We start from the raw sequence: 12,822 nt of genomic DNA, 5'->3' as shown, positions 1-12,822 counted from the left end.
CTGTTTTTGTACAAACTATGCATTGTGACTTTCTGCGCTTGCGAGCTGGCCGTGCTGCCTGATTCCTTGCAGGGCAAGTGCCTTCATAGCGGCGTAGGCATTTTTCACTCTCAAAATGCGAAGCTCCTCAATGCAATCCGCACTCAAAGTATGCAATGCTGCAAAGCCTTTTCTTTTCCCCTTCACTCAACTCAGCTTTCCAAGGTGGAAAAGTCAAGAAGCCTTGCTTGCCACAGCACAAGAAAGGATATGAAGCCTTTTCAGCACTTTGTGGCTGAGCAGGTGCAACCAATTGGGAGAAGAAGAGCCGGCGCCACTGTTGAGTGCCAAGAACTGGCCGAGCGGAGCGGAGCTAAGAAAGAAGTGGAGAATGCAGGCATCGATCCCGCTACCTCTCGCATGCAAAGCAAGCGCTCTACCACTTGAGCTAATTCCCCAGTGTTGTTGGGGTTGTTAGCCTAGCTTGTTTGGCAGGAGCTCCTCAGCACCACCCTCAACTTGGTCCGTGAGCAGCAGGGAAATCCTGCTTCGGCTTGGCCGGCTGCCTCAAGGCATTCAATGCTTTGCTCCAATCAGCATGTGCGAGCACCAGCAGGCGAGCAGCTGCAGGACCGCAAGCCACAATAACCATGGACGAAGCCAAAAAGAGCCGGAGCTTGCGCAAGGCAAGCCAGCTGAGCGGAAACGAGCAGCCACCCCGAGCGTCAGGGTGCAGCCTAGAACCCTGTCTGACTGACACAAGATTTCTTTTGTTTTCTAGTGAGTGCTGAGCATACTACTTCAAAGAACTCCCTGCTTGGGGCAGCTGACGCAAAAGGGTGCGTGAGGAAAGGCCACTCTGTAAGAGTCTGGCGCCATAGTATAGCGAGCGGCTGGAAACTGTGTAAAAGCCCTGGGGCTGTGGCAGCGGAGAATGTTGGTGATGAAATGTAAATGTACATTGTAAATATAAGCTAGTTCGGCAAGTGTAGTGAGGCAGCTGATGTAGTGTATTGAAAGTAAGGGATGTGCATTGCACTTTATCGGAGGTGAAATTTGAAGAGTTGTGTAATGTTGTGTCGGAAGTGTATTTTTGAGGTACAGGGCTGTGTGCTGAGCAGCAGGTGCAAGTGCAGAAGTGAAAGAACTGTGTGCGGGCTGTTATGAGAGAGGAAAAGGGGGTTGGTGCGCCTTGTTCGCAAGATCCGAGCGCGTTGTGCACTTGTGAAATTTAGAGTGCTGCCTCGAGCAAATTGTGGCATTGTGCAGACGTAGTGGAAAAAGGCCGTTGTTCCTTCGAGCCGGAATTGAACCAGCGACCTCAGGATGTCAGTGTTTTGATTTTCCTCTACAGTCCTCCGCTCTACCAGCTGAGCTATCGAAGGGGCAGGAGTTGTGGCACATGCAGCTGATTTAGTGCCATGCACTTTTGGCCACTCAGGGCCTTGTGCGCCTATTGATGGCGCAGCACTGTGGCACCGTGAGCCGCCAGCTGCTCCCCGCAGCTTGTGCGAGTAGTGTAATGGATAAGGCTTCCGTCTGTGGATCGCAAGCTGATAGCGTGCACTCCTTCCTGGCTGGCAGATTTATGCAAACTTTGCATTATGACTCGGGACACCAGGCAAGCTGACTTACTTGGGCGCGCCACCTTTGGCGTCGCTTTCTCAAGTCCCTTCTCAGCGCAGTAGGCACTCTCATTATCTGAAAGTCCTGACTTGGCAATGCCAAGTGACGCACACCACGATAAGCATCAACTGCTGCGAGAGGAACTTCAACGCGGTGAAAGCCGCACTTTGGTCTGTCCGAATTTTGCTGGTCTTCCGGTGCGAGGAGCTGTCGACGACCGAGCGTTGCCGATTGGCACATTCCAAGGTCCAGGACTATGTCCCGAGGGACGCACTGAAGCTTGGCAGGTGTCCCTCCTAGTTGACCTGCGGCCTGCAAGGAAATCCTGCTTCCGGTTGGCCGCCTGCGAGAACATATTCAATGCTTTGCTCCAGTCAGCATGTCTGAGCACCAGCAGGCGAGCAGCTGCAGGACCGCAAGCCAGAAAAATGATGAAAGAAGCCGAAAAGAGCTGGAGCTGACGGAAGGCAAGCGAAGTGAGCGGAAACTAGCAACCGCCACCAGTGTGAAGGAGCAGCCGAGAAGCCCGTGTGACTGACAGGAGGCTTCTTTTTCTTCCAAGGAAGTACTGAGTGTTTGGAAGAGTTACTGCTCCACGGAGCTGCTTGTACGCACCACAGAATGTCGCACGTGAAATGCTGGCAAGTACAGTGAGGCACCTCTTGTAGTGTAATGAGAGAAACTGATCTGTATTGCACTTGATGTCATGTCAAATTTCAACTGTTATGTAATGTATGCTTGCAAATTTTATCAAAAAAGTCTCTTTTTGGAAAGAAAAAGCAACGGTCTGCTGGCGCACAGAAGCAGCTGCACATGTGAAACAGCTGTGTGCAGGGTGTTTTCAGAGAGCAAAGGAGACATTCTGCGCATTGGCGACAACATGTTCCTTCAAAGCAACCTGTCAAGTTAAGAGCACTGGCTTCGGCTAATTGCTGCTTACTCCAAAATGGCAGCTGCACCTTTGAGCTGGAATTGCGGCAGAAACCTAAGGATAACCTTGCTTTGCATGCTCGTGTACTTCACCACTGTTCAAGCTCAAGCATGGAAGGGAAGCAGTGAAGGTGATTCTCTTTGCTGATTGATCACCAAGCGACTCTGACCATTCCCACCCGTGGAGCTGCAAACACTGCAGCTGTGCAGACTGTGAGCTGCAAGTGCAAATGTACCTTTGGGGCCAGTGGCGCAATGGATAACGTGTCTGACTACGGATCAGAAGATTGTAGGTTCGACTCCTACCTGGCTCGTGCTGTTTTTGTACAAACTATGCATTGTGACTTTCTGCGCTTGCGAGCTGGCCGTGCTGCCTGATTCCTTGCAGGGCAAGTGCCTTCATAGCGGCGTAGGCATTTTTCACTCTCAAAATGCGAAGCTCCTCAATGCAATCCGCACTCAAAGTATGCAATGCTGCAAAGCCTTTTCTTTTCCCCTTCACTCAACTCAGCTTTCCAAGGTGGAAAAGTCAAGAAGCCTTGCTTGCCACAGCACAAGAAAGGATATGAAGCCTTTTCAGCACTTTGTGGCTGAGCAGGTGCAACCAATTGGGAGAAGAAGAGCCGGCGCCACTGTTGAGTGCCAAGAACTGGCCGAGCGGAGCGGAGCTAAGAAAGAAGTGGAGAATGCAGGCATCGATCCCGCTACCTCTCGCATGCAAAGCGAGCGCTCTACCACTTGAGCTAATTCCCCAGTGTTGTTGGGGTTGTTAGCCTAGCTTGTTTGGCAGGAGCTCCTCAGCACCACCCTCAACTTGGTCCGTGAGCAGCAGGGAAATCCTGCTTCGGCTTGGCCGGCTGCCTCAAGGCATTCAATGCTTTGCTCCAATCAGCATGTGCGAGCACCAGCAGGCGAGCAGCTGCAGGACCGCAAGCCACAATAACCATGGACGAAGCCAAAAAGAGCCGGAGCTTGCGCAAGGCAAGCCAGCTGAGCGGAAACGAGCAGCCACCCCGAGCGTCAGGGTGCAGCCTAGAACCCTGTCTGACTGACACAAGATTTCTTTTGTTTTCTAGTGAGTGCTGAGCATACTACTTCAAAGAACTCCCTGCTTGGGGCAGCTGACGCAAAAGGGTGCGTGAGGAAAGGCCACTCTGTAAGAGTCTGGCGCCATAGTATAGCGAGCGGCTGGAAACTGTGTAAAAGCCCTGGGGCTGTGGCAGCGGAGAATGTTGGTGATGAAATGTAAATGTACATTGTAAATATAAGCTAGTTCGGCAAGTGTAGTGAGGCAGCTGATGTAGTGTATTGAAAGTAAGGGATGTGCATTGCACTTTATCGGAGGTGAAATTTGAAGAGTTGTGTAATGTTGTGTCGGAAGTGTATTTTTGAGGTACAGGGCTGTGTGCTGAGCAGCAGGTGCAAGTGCAGAAGTGAAAGAACTGTGTGCGGGCTGTTATGAGAGAGGAAAAGGGGGTTGGTGCGCCTTGTTCGCAAGATCCGAGCGCGTTGTGCACTTGTGAAATTTAGAGTGCTGCCTCGAGCAAATTGTGGCATTGTGCAGACGTAGTGGAAAAAGGCCGTTGTTCCTTCGAGCCGGAATTGAACCAGCGACCTCAGGATGTCAGTGTTTTGATTTTCCTCTACAGTCCTCCGCTCTACCAGCTGAGCTATCGAAGGGGCAGGAGTTGTGGCACATGCAGCTGATTTAGTGCCATGCACTTTTGGCCACTCAGGGCCTTGTGCGCCTATTGATGGCGCAGCACTGTGGCACCGTGAGCCGCCAGCTGCTCCCCGCAGCTTGTGCGAGTAGTGTAATGGATAAGGCTTCCGTCTGTGGATCGCAAGCTGATAGCGTGCACTCCTTCCTGGCTGGCAGATTTATGCAAACTTTGCATTATGACTCGGGACACCAGGCAAGCTGACTTACTTGGGCGCGCCACCTTTGGCGTCGCTTTCTCAAGTCCCTTCTCAGCGCAGTAGGCACTCTCATTATCTGAAAGTCCTGACTTGGCAATGCCAAGTGACGCACACCACGATAAGCATCAACTGCTGCGAGAGGAACTTCAACGCGGTGAAAGCCGCACTTTGGTCTGTCCGAATTTTGCTGGTCTTCCGGTGCGAGGAGCTGTCGACGACCGAGCGTTGCCGATTGGCACATTCCAAGGTCCAGGACTATGTCCCGAGGGACGCACTGAAGCTTGGCAGGTGTCCCTCCTAGTTGACCTGCGGCCTGCAAGGAAATCCTGCTTCCGGTTGGCCGCCTGCGAGAACATATTCAATGCTTTGCTCCAGTCAGCATGTCTGAGCACCAGCAGGCGAGCAGCTGCAGGACCGCAAGCCAGAAAAATGATGAAAGAAGCCGAAAAGAGCTGGAGCTGACGGAAGGCAAGCGAAGTGAGCGGAAACTAGCAACCGCCACCAGTGTGAAGGAGCAGCCGAGAAGCCCGTGTGACTGACAGGAGGCTTCTTTTTCTTCCAAGGAAGTACTGAGTGTTTGGAAGAGTTACTGCTCCACGGAGCTGCTTGTACGCACCACAGAATGTCGCACGTGAAATGCTGGCAAGTACAGTGAGGCACCTCTTGTAGTGTAATGAGAGAAACTGATCTGTATTGCACTTGATGTCATGTCAAATTTCAACTGTTATGTAATGTATGCTTGCAAATGTTATCAAAAAAGTCTCTTTTTGGAAAGAAAAAGCAACGGTCTGCTGGCGCACAGAAGCAGCTGCACATGTGAAACAGCTGTGTGCAGGGTGTTTTCAGAGAGCAAAGGAGACATTCTGCGCATTGGCGACAACATGTTCCTTCAAAGCAACCTGTCAAGTTAAGAGCACTGGCTTCGGCTAATTGCTGCTTACTCCAAAATGGCAGCTGCACCTTTGAGCTGGAATTGCGGCAGAAACCTAAGGATAACCTTGCTTTGCATGCTCGTGTACTTCACCACTGTTCAAGCTCAAGCATGGAAGGGAAGCAGTGAAGGTGATTCTCTTTGCTGATTGATCACCAAGCGACTCTGACCATTCCCACCCGTGGAGCTGCAAACACTGCAGCTGTGCAGACTGTGAGCTGCAAGTGCAAATGTACCTTTGGGGCCAGTGGCGCAATGGATAACGTGTCTGACTACGGATCAGAAGATTGTAGGTTCGACTCCTACCTGGCTCGTGCTGTTTTTGTACAAACTATGCATTGTGACTTTCTGCGCTTGCGAGCTGGCCGTGCTGCCTGATTCCTTGCAGGGCAAGTGCCTTCATAGCGGCGTAGGCATTTTTCACTCTCAAAATGCGAAGCTCCTCAATGCAATCCGCACTCAAAGTATGCAATGCTGCAAAGCCTTTTCTTTTCCCCTTCACTCAACTCAGCTTTCCAAGGTGGAAAAGTCAAGAAGCCTTGCTTGCCACAGCACAAGAAAGGATATGAAGCCTTTTCAGCACTTTGTGGCTGAGCAGGTGCAACCAATTGGGAGAAGAAGAGCCGGCGCCACTGTTGAGTGCCAAGAACTGGCCGAGCGGAGCGGAGCTAAGAAAGAAGTGGAGAATGCAGGCATCGATCCCGCTACCTCTCGCATGCAAAGCGAGCGCTCTACCACTTGAGCTAATTCCCCAGTGTTGTTGGGGTTGTTAGCCTAGCTTGTTTGGCAGGAGCTCCTCAGCACCACCCTCAACTTGGTCCGTGAGCAGCAGGGAAATCCTGCTTCGGCTTGGCCGGCTGCCTCAAGGCATTCAATGCTTTGCTCCAATCAGCATGTGCGAGCACCAGCAGGCGAGCAGCTGCAGGACCGCAAGCCACAATAACCATGGACGAAGCCAAAAAGAGCCGGAGCTTGCGCAAGGCAAGCCAGCTGAGCGGAAACGAGCAGCCACCCCGAGCGTCAGGGTGCAGCCTAGAACCCTGTCTGACTGACACAAGATTTCTTTTGTTTTCTAGTGAGTGCTGAGCATACTACTTCAAAGAACTCCCTGCTTGGGGCAGCTGACGCAAAAGGGTGCGTGAGGAAAGGCCACTCTGTAAGAGTCTGGCGCCATAGTATAGCGAGCGGCTGGAAACTGTGTAAAAGCCCTGGGGCTGTGGCAGCGGAGAATGTTGGTGATGAAATGTAAATGTACATTGTAAATATAAGCTAGTTCGGCAAGTGTAGTGAGGCAGCTGATGTAGTGTATTGAAAGTAAAGGATGTGCATTGCACTTTATCGGAGGTGAAATTTGAAGAGTTGTGTAATGTTGTGTCGGAAGTGTATTTTTGAGGTACAGGGCTGTGTGCTGAGCAGCAGGTGCAAGTGCAGAAGTGAAAGAACTGTGTGCGGGCTGTTATGAGAGAGGAAAAGGGGGTTGGTGCGCCTTGTTCGCAAGATCCGAGCGCGTTGTGCACTTGTGAAATTTAGAGTGCTGCCTCGAGCAAATTGTGGCATTGTGCAGACGTAGTGGAAAAAGGCCGTTGTTCCTTCGAGCCGGAATTGAACCAGCGACCTCAGGATGTCAGTGTTTTGATTTTCCTCTACAGTCCTCCGCTCTACCAGCTGAGCTATCGAAGGGGCAGGAGTTGTGGCACATGCAGCTGATTTAGTGCCATGCACTTTTGGCCACTCAGGGCCTTGTGCGCCTATTGATGGCGCAGCACTGTGGCACCGTGAGCCGCCAGCTGCTCCCCGCAGCTTGTGCGAGTAGTGTAATGGATAAGGCTTCCGTCTGTGGATCGCAAGCTGATAGCGTGCACTCCTTCCTGGCTGGCAGATTTATGCAAACTTTGCATTATGACTCGGGACACCAGGCAAGCTGACTTACTTGGGCGCGCCACCTTTGGCGTCGCTTTCTCAAGTCCCTTCTCAGCGCAGTAGGCACTCTCATTATCTGAAAGTCCTGACTTGGCAATGCCAAGTGACGCACACCACGATAAGCATCAACTGCTGCGAGAGGAACTTCAACGCGGTGAAAGCCGCACTTTGGTCTGTCCGAATTTTGCTGGTCTTCCGGTGCGAGGAGCTGTCGACGACCGAGCGTTGCCGATTGGCACATTCCAAGGTCCAGGACTATGTCCCGAGGGACGCACTGAAGCTTGGCAGGTGTCCCTCCTAGTTGACCTGCGGCCTGCAAGGAAATCCTGCTTCCGGTTGGCCGCCTGCGAGAACATATTCAATGCTTTGCTCCAGTCAGCATGTCTGAGCACCAGCAGGCGAGCAGCTGCAGGACCGCAAGCCAGAAAAATGATGAAAGAAGCCGAAAAGAGCTGGAGCTGACGGAAGGCAAGCGAAGTGAGCGGAAACTAGCAACCGCCACCAGTGTGAAGGAGCAGCCGAGAAGCCCGTGTGACTGACAGGAGGCTTCTTTTTCTTCCAAGGAAGTACTGAGTGTTTGGAAGAGTTACTGCTCCACGGAGCTGCTTGTACGCACCACAGAATGTCGCACGTGAAATGCTGGCAAGTACAGTGAGGCACCTCTTGTAGTGTAATGAGAGAAACTGATCTGTATTGCACTTGATGTCATGTCAAATTTCAACTGTTATGTAATGTATGCTTGCAAATGTTATCAAAAAAGTCTCTTTTTGGAAAGAAAAAGCAACGGTCTGCTGGCGCACAGAAGCAGCTGCACATGTGAAACAGCTGTGTGCAGGGTGTTTTCAGAGAGCAAAGGAGACATTCTGCGCATTGGCGACAACATGTTCCTTCAAAGCAACCTGTCAAGTTAAGAGCACTGGCTTCGGCTAATTGCTGCTTACTCCAAAATGGCAGCTGCACCTTTGAGCTGGAATTGCGGCAGAAACCTAAGGATAACCTTGCTTTGCATGCTCGTGTACTTCACCACTGTTCAAGCTCAAGCATGGAAGGGAAGCAGTGAAGGTGATTCTCTTTGCTGATTGATCACCAAGCGACTCTGACCATTCCCACCCGTGGAGCTGCAAACACTGCAGCTGTGCAGACTGTGAGCTGCAAGTGCAAATGTACCTTTGGGGCCAGTGGCGCAATGGATAACGTGTCTGACTACGGATCAGAAGATTGTAGGTTCGACTCCTACCTGGCTCGTGCTGTTTTTGTACAAACTATGCATTGTGACTTTCTGCGCTTGCGAGCTGGCCGTGCTGCCTGATTCCTTGCAGGGCAAGTGCCTTCATAGCGGCGTAGGCATTTTTCACTCTCAAAATGCGAAGCTCCTCAATGCAATCCGCACTCAAAGTATGCAATGCTGCAAAGCCTTTTCTTTTCCCCTTCACTCAACTCAGCTTTCCAAGGTGGAAAAGTCAAGAAGCCTTGCTTGCCACAGCACAAGAAAGGATATGAAGCCTTTTCAGCACTTTGTGGCTGAGCAGGTGCAACCAATTGGGAGAAGAAGAGCCGGCGCCACTGTTGAGTGCCAAGAACTGGCCGAGCGGAGCGGAGCTAAGAAAGAAGTGGAGAATGCAGGCATCGATCCCGCTACCTCTCGCATGCAAAGCGAGCGCTCTACCACTTGAGCTAATTCCCCAGTGTTGTTGGGGTTGTTAGCCTAGCTTGTTTGGCAGGAGCTCCTCAGCACCACCCTCAACTTGGTCCGTGAGCAGCAGGGAAATCCTGCTTCGGCTTGGCCGGCTGCCTCAAGGCATTCAATGCTTTGCTCCAATCAGCATGTGCGAGCACCAGCAGGCGAGCAGCTGCAGGACCGCAAGCCACAATAACCATGGACGAAGCCAAAAAGAGCCGGAGCTTGCGCAAGGCAAGCCAGCTGAGCGGAAACGAGCAGCCACCCCGAGCGTCAGGGTGCAGCCTAGAACCCTGTCTGACTGACACAAGATTTCTTTTGTTTTCTAGTGAGTGCTGAGCATACTACTTCAAAGAACTCCCTGCTTGGGGCAGCTGACGCAAAAGGGTGCGTGAGGAAAGGCCACTCTGTAAGAGTCTGGCGCCATAGTATAGCGAGCGGCTGGAAACTGTGTAAAAGCCCTGGGGCTGTGGCAGCGGAGAATGTTGGTGATGAAATGTAAATGTACATTGTAAATATAAGCTAGTTCGGCAAGTGTAGTGAGGCAGCTGATGTAGTGTATTGAAAGTAAGGGATGTGCATTGCACTTTATCGGAGGTGAAATTTGAAGAGTTGTGTAATGTTGTGTCGGAAGTGTATTTTTGAGGTACAGGGCTGTGTGCTGAGCAGCAGGTGCAAGTGCAGAAGTGAAAGAACTGTGTGCGGGCTGTTATGAGAGAGGAAAAGGGGGTTGGTGCGCCTTGTTCGCAAGATCCGAGCGCGTTGTGCACTTGTGAAATTTAGAGTGCTGCCTCGAGCAAATTGTGGCATTGTGCAGACGTAGTGGAAAAAGGCCGTTGTTCCTTCGAGCCGGAATTGAACCAGCGACCTCAGGATGTCAGTGTTTTGATTTTCCTCTACAGTCCTCCGCTCTACCAGCTGAGCTATCGAAGGGGCAGGAGTTGTGGCACATGCAGCTGATTTAGTGCCATGCACTTTTGGCCACTCAGGGCCTTGTGCGCCTATTGATGGCGCAGCACTGTGGCACCGTGAGCCGCCAGCTGCTCCCCGCAGCTTGTGCGAGTAGTGTAATGGATAAGGCTTCCGTCTGTGGATCGCAAGCTGATAGCGTGCACTCCTTCCTGGCTGGCAGATTTATGCAAACTTTGCATTATGACTCGGGACACCAGGCAAGCTGACTTACTTGGGCGCGCCACCTTTGGCGTCGCTTTCTCAAGTCCCTTCTCAGCGCAGTAGGCACTCTCATTATCTGAAAGTCCTGACTTGGCAATGCCAAGTGACGCACACCACGATAAGCATCAACTGCTGCGAGAGGAACTTCAACGCGGTGAAAGCCGCACTTTGGTCTGTCCGAATTTTGCTGGTCTTCCGGTGCGAGGAGCTGTCGACGACCGAGCGTTGCCGATTGGCACATTCCAAGGTCCAGGACTATGTCCCGAGGGACGCACTGAAGCTTGGCAGGTGTCCCTCCTAGTTGACCTGCGGCCTGCAAGGAAATCCTGCTTCCGGTTGGCCGCCTGCGAGAACATATTCAATGCTTTGCTCCAGTCAGCATGTCTGAGCACCAGCAGGCGAGCAGCTGCAGGACCGCAAGCCAGAAAAATGATGAAAGAAGCCGAAAAGAGCTGGAGCTGACGGAAGGCAAGCGAAGTGAGCGGAAACTAGCAACCGCCACCAGTGTGAAGGAGCAGCCGAGAAGCCCGTGTGACTGACAGGAGGCTTCTTTTTCTTCCAAGGAAGTACTGAGTGTTTGGAAGAGTTACTGCTCCACGGAGCTGCTTGTACGCACCACAGAATGTCGCACGTGAAATGCTGGCAAGTACAGTGAGGCACCTCTTGTAGTGTAATGAGAGAAACTGATCTGTATTGCACTTGATGTCATGTCAAATTTCAACTGTTATGTAATGTATGCTTGCAAATTTTATCAAAAAAGTCTCTTTTTGGAAAGAAAAAGCAACGGTCTGCTGGCGCACAGAAGCAGCTGCACATGTGAAACAGCTGTGTGCAGGGTGTTTTCAGAGAGCAAAGGAGACATTCTGCGCATTGGCGACAACATGTTCCTTCAAAGCAACCTGTCAAGTTAAGAGCACTGGCTTCGGCTAATTGCTGCTTACTCCAAAATGGCAGCTGCACCTTTGAGCTGGAATTGCGGCAGAAACCTAAGGATAACCTTGCTTTGCATGCTCGTGTACTTCACCACTGTTCAAGCTCAAGCATGGAAGGGAAGCAGTGAAGGTGATTCTCTTTGCTGATTGATCACCAAGCGACTCTGACCATTCCCACCCGTGGAGCTGCAAACACTGCAGCTGTGCAGACTGTGAGCTGCAAGTGCAAATGTACCTTTGGGGCCAGTGGCGCATTGGATAACGTGTCTGACTACGGATCAGAAGATTGTAGGTTCGACTCCTACCTGGCTCGTGCTGTTTTTGTACAAACTATGCATTGTGACTTTCTGCGCTTGCGAGCTGGCCGTGCTGCCTGATTCCTTGCAGGGCAAGTGCCTTCATAGCGGCGTAGGCATTTTTCACTCTCAAAATGCGAAGCTCCTCAATGCAATCCGCACTCAAAGTATGCAATGCTGCAAAGCCTTTTCTTTTCCCCTTCACTCAACTCAGCTTTCCAAGGTGGAAAAGTCAAGAAGCCTTGCTTGCCACAGCACAAGAAAGGATATGAAGCCTTTTCAGCACTTTGTGGCTGAGCAGGTGCAACCAATTGGGAGAAGAAGAGCCGGCGCCACTGTTGAGTGCCAAGAACTGGCCGAGCGGAGCGGAGCTAAGAAAGAAGTGGAGAATGCAGGCATCGATCCCGCTACCTCTCGCATGCAAAGCGAGCGCTCTACCACTTGAGCTAATTCCCCAGTGTTGTTGGGGTTGTTAGCCTAGCTTGTTTGGCAGGAGCTCCTCAGCACCACCCTCAACTTGGTCCGTGAGCAGCAGGGAAATCCTGCTTCGGCTTGGCCGGCTGCCTCAAGGCATTCAATGCTTTGCTCCAATCAGCATGTGCGAGCACCAGCAGGCGAGCAGCTGCAGGACCGCAAGCCACAATAACCATGGACGAAGCCAAAAAGAGCCGGAGCTTGCGCAAGGCAAGCCAGCTGAGCGGAAACGAGCAGCCACCCCGAGCGTCAGGGTGCAGCCTAGAACCCTGTCTGACTGACACAAGATTTCTTTTGTTTTCTAGTGAGTGCTGAGCATACTACTTCAAAGAACTCCCTGCTTGGGGCAGCTGACGCAAAAGGGTGCGTGAGGAAAGGCCACTCTGTAAGAGTCTGGCGCCATAGTATAGCGAGCGGCTGGAAACTGTGTAAAAGCCCTGGGGCTGTGGCAGCGGAGAATGTTGGTGATGAAATGTAAATGTACATTGTAAATATAAGCTAGTTCGGCAAGTGTAGTGAGGCAGCTGATGTAGTGTATTGAAAGTAAGGGATGTGCATTGCACTTTATCGGAGGTGAAATTTGAAGAGTTGTGTAATGTTGTGTCGGAAGTGTATTTTTGAGGTACAGGGCTGTGTGCTGAGCAGCAGGTGCAAGTGCAGAAGTGAAAGAACTGTGTGCGGGCTGTTATGAGAGAGGAAAAGGGGGTTGGTGCGCCTTGTTCGCAAGATCCGAGCGCGTTGTGCACTTGTGAAATTTAGAGTGCTGCCTCGAGCAAATTGTGGCATTGTGCAGACGTAGTGGAAAAAGGCCGTTGTTCCTTCGAGCCGGAATTGAACCAGCGACCTCAGGATGTCAGTGTTTTGATTTTCCTCTACAGTCCTCCGCTCTACCAGCTGAGCTATCGAAGGGGCAGGAGTTGTGGCACATGCAGCTGATTTAGTGCCATGCACTTTTGGCCACTC

The 12,822-nt window shown here is 51.6% G+C and overlaps 9 non-coding genes across 9 annotated transcripts; 4 read left to right on the top strand and 5 right to left on the bottom strand.

Moving 5' to 3' along the window:
- Positions 1-1,271: 1,271 nt before the first annotated feature.
- trnay-gua (transfer RNA tyrosine (anticodon GUA)) lies at positions 1,272-1,364 on the bottom strand. The gene is made up of 2 exons: positions 1,328-1,364; positions 1,272-1,307 (listed from the first exon to the last, which is right to left on the bottom strand). It is a non-coding gene; the product is annotated as a tRNA-Tyr (tRNA).
- Positions 1,365-2,776: 1,412 nt separating this feature from the next.
- On the top strand, positions 2,777-2,849 carry trnar-acg (transfer RNA arginine (anticodon ACG)). Its single transcript has one exon. It is a non-coding gene; the product is annotated as a tRNA-Arg (tRNA).
- A 1,273-nt stretch (positions 2,850-4,122) lies between these two features.
- On the bottom strand, positions 4,123-4,215 carry trnay-gua (transfer RNA tyrosine (anticodon GUA)). Its single transcript has 2 exons — positions 4,179-4,215; positions 4,123-4,158 (listed from the first exon to the last, which is right to left on the bottom strand). It is a non-coding gene; the product is annotated as a tRNA-Tyr (tRNA).
- A 1,412-nt stretch (positions 4,216-5,627) lies between these two features.
- On the top strand, positions 5,628-5,700 carry trnar-acg (transfer RNA arginine (anticodon ACG)). Its single transcript has one exon. It is a non-coding gene; the product is annotated as a tRNA-Arg (tRNA).
- A 1,273-nt stretch (positions 5,701-6,973) lies between these two features.
- On the bottom strand, positions 6,974-7,066 carry trnay-gua (transfer RNA tyrosine (anticodon GUA)). The gene is made up of 2 exons: positions 7,030-7,066; positions 6,974-7,009 (listed from the first exon to the last, which is right to left on the bottom strand). It is a non-coding gene; the product is annotated as a tRNA-Tyr (tRNA).
- Positions 7,067-8,478: 1,412 nt separating this feature from the next.
- Positions 8,479-8,551, top strand: trnar-acg (transfer RNA arginine (anticodon ACG)). Its single transcript has one exon. It is a non-coding gene; the product is annotated as a tRNA-Arg (tRNA).
- Positions 8,552-9,824: 1,273 nt separating this feature from the next.
- On the bottom strand, positions 9,825-9,917 carry trnay-gua (transfer RNA tyrosine (anticodon GUA)). The gene is made up of 2 exons: positions 9,881-9,917; positions 9,825-9,860 (listed from the first exon to the last, which is right to left on the bottom strand). It is a non-coding gene; the product is annotated as a tRNA-Tyr (tRNA).
- A 1,412-nt stretch (positions 9,918-11,329) lies between these two features.
- Positions 11,330-11,402, top strand: trnar-acg (transfer RNA arginine (anticodon ACG)). Its single transcript has one exon. It is a non-coding gene; the product is annotated as a tRNA-Arg (tRNA).
- A 1,273-nt stretch (positions 11,403-12,675) lies between these two features.
- Positions 12,676-12,768, bottom strand: trnay-gua (transfer RNA tyrosine (anticodon GUA)). Its single transcript has 2 exons — positions 12,732-12,768; positions 12,676-12,711 (listed from the first exon to the last, which is right to left on the bottom strand). It is a non-coding gene; the product is annotated as a tRNA-Tyr (tRNA).
- Positions 12,769-12,822: the final 54 nt, after the last annotated feature.

The sequence above is a fragment of the Heterodontus francisci genome, chromosome 5 (assembly GCF_036365525.1).
Source record: "Heterodontus francisci isolate sHetFra1 chromosome 5, sHetFra1.hap1, whole genome shotgun sequence".
Lineage (NCBI taxonomy): Eukaryota > Metazoa > Chordata > Chondrichthyes > Heterodontiformes > Heterodontidae > Heterodontus > Heterodontus francisci.
This window is presented reverse-complemented; position numbering and strand designations above follow the sequence as displayed.